The following is a 2599-nucleotide window of genomic DNA, read 5'->3' on the forward strand; positions in this document are numbered from 1 at the left end:
AGCGGATTTATTCCCATCTAGGTGTGAAAGCCGGGGCCAGCGGCTGGCAGGTGAGATCCACCGGGGTGTTCGGGTCTCACCAAAGAAACAAACTCCTCTGCTGCTGGCAAAGACATTTAGTGACGTTTCCCCCTGTGCCCCCAGCTTTAAGACTCGCTCTCCCCTTTTATTGCCCTAAAGGGCACATCCCCGGCAAAAATGCCTCCCACTCTTTAAAAAGAACTTGAACGTCAGTCTGCAGGTTTCACCCTACTGTAGACATCAACCGGGCAAACCATAATTAAACAGCTCCCTCAGCAAAAGGGAAGGCGACACAGGTGACAATTGCTCCCCCCATTTCTACAGGCCTTGCAGGTACCAGCCCCGTGGTTGCAGAGCCACGAAGTATAAAGCCACCAAAAACTCACGTTAATTTTGCAGCAAAAATACTGCTGAGGGCGTGCAGCGATCGGGGCGCTGGGGCAGAGCGCAGCAGTTGGGGGTAGCGAGAAGAGGACCGTGATTTTCAGCCTCAGCCTCCCCCAGTAGCACCTGAAGGGCTTTGGGACAGTGCCCTCCTCGGCGGGGCACGGGGGCACGTACCCAGGCGTCGCAGCAGAGCCAGGGCGCCGTGCCGAAGGCCATCCCGGGGAGGAAGGTCACGATCTGCAGCACCGCACGGACAGCTCCGGGTCCCCTGGGCTCTCACCGGCCAGGCTCCCTCCTGCCGGGGGCAAGGACCCGAGTGAAGCTGCTCGGGGGCGTCTCACGGCGGGACAGGCCCAGCGACCCGCTCTCCGTGTGGGCAGGACACCTCACCCCACGGCCAGAGGAGCTGAACCCTCCCCACCGGGTTTTTATTCCTCGAGTGCCATCAGCAAACGTGGCTCAGACACCCACCCCTGGCCCCTGCAGGACCAGATGTGCTGGGGGTGACGTCTCAGGAGGTTCTCAATTTTAGCAGAACGCGCTCAAAAGGGATTTGTCTCCTGCAAAGCAAAGCACAGCACTGTTGGGGAACGGCTTGCAGAGAGCAAGGCCATCGCTCCCTGCAGGAGCTGGTCGCAGCCACCTGAGGTAAACAGAGGAAAAAACCCAGGGTACAGTGATGCTAACAAAGGACTGTTATGTTAACAGAGAGAGAAACTGAGGTACACAATGGCCTTGTGTATGATAAGGGAATGGTCCTGGGAGAAAAACAGGCCAGAAGAAGGAAGATGTTGTGACATGCCTGAGATGCCACAAGGGGTGGGATATTATAATGTGGCCTTTTACATGTATCCAATAGATTTGTGAGCAGTGTGCATGACTATTGTGGAGTGCTTATATAAGGTGTGATTTCTTTCAATAAAGTTGAAGCTTGCTCTATCACTCACATGGAATCGGCTGCTTGCTTCCTCCGCCCGCCATATTGGCGCACCGAACAGGGTTTCCCGAACTCTGCTTTTCCACCAAACGGAACCCGGGAAGCGGCGGAACGGATTTCATAGCAGGAAGGCGATAAGGTCGCTGCCTGGTGCAGTAGACGTGTGTCGTCTCCTGAAGCGCCGGGATTTGTAAGTCTGACATCGGAGCAGCGGATCCACAATATTGCTTCAGGGGATATTGCGAACCGAGGGGGCTACAAAGGAATAGGCCGGTTTGGTATAACCAGGAAAGGCCGTAAGGAATCATAAACTGAAGGCTGAATTTGGGGAAACCTAGGAAAAGCCAGCACTGGTCGTTAGCTACTGATCGGATATTACTGAAGGTCGTCAAGCTACGATACAGGAAAGGAATTAAAAGAATTCTGCCTGGGCAGGAACAAGGAATAAGAGGTAGCCCTAAGACTTTTTGCTTTTTAGAAAAGCGGGGAGTAAGTCCGATAAAAACCTTAGCCGCGCTGATTGGTCTGGGCAAGGCTAAGGGACACTTTAAAGAGCCAAATTTATTGTTTGAAGAAGCAGAATGGTGTGATAATCTTTTAGACCCTGATGCTGTAAATCCTGAAAAAGAATCTGGACTGTCTGGTCTGAGTCCTCCCTTGACTGAGGATGATCCAGTAAAAGTGAGGCAAAAAAATAAACAAACGTAAAAGTGAGGTGAAAAAACCTTGGCGCAAGGGAATATGGACATGGCAAGAAAAATTTTTCCTCCTGTAAGCTATGAGCCGATTCATCAGCCACGTTGGGAAGAACGGCATTTTTCTGTTATTAAAGATTTAGAGAAAAGCATTAATAAGGACGGGCTGCAAAACCTCAGACGACAGCAGCTGTACTGGAGGCGATGGCTCAGGGATATCGACTGGCCTGTAAAAATTGGCTAACACTTTTGAGAAAGAAGCAGCATTCACGCCGGCACAGCACTCTACCTGGAAAACCGAGGTGTAGATCTCCGTGCTCAGCGTTCGGAGATGGCGGTGGCGGCCCGGGGCCTCCCCGACCCCCCCACCGCGGAGCGGCCGCCTGCGGCTGAGCCCGGCACTGCGCTCTCGGCACCACCACTTATGCAGCACAGGCTTTATATGTTCTTAATAGAGTTTTCGTATTGGTAATATTTGTCATTTTATGCTGTGAGTAATAAGTGTCAGGAGCTCCTTTGTGTGTTTGTGTGAGTTTGATTGTGTGTGTGTGTGTGTGTG

The 2599-nt window shown here is 52.4% G+C and overlaps 1 long non-coding RNA gene across 1 annotated transcript in view; it reads right to left on the bottom strand.

Moving 5' to 3' along the window:
• Nucleotides 1-2599, bottom strand: part of LOC113490853 — a 21495-nt gene that overhangs the window by 12560 nt on the left and 6336 nt on the right. Inside the window, exon 2 of the long non-coding RNA XR_003400311.1 lies at nucleotides 863-866. This is a non-coding gene — a long non-coding RNA (uncharacterized LOC113490853). The remainder of the gene's footprint in view (nucleotides 1-862; nucleotides 867-2599) is intronic.

This window comes from Athene cunicularia, unplaced genomic scaffold (genome assembly GCF_003259725.1).
Source record: "Athene cunicularia isolate RWA unplaced genomic scaffold, athCun1 SCF_41, whole genome shotgun sequence".
NCBI lineage: Eukaryota > Metazoa > Chordata > Aves > Strigiformes > Strigidae > Athene > Athene cunicularia.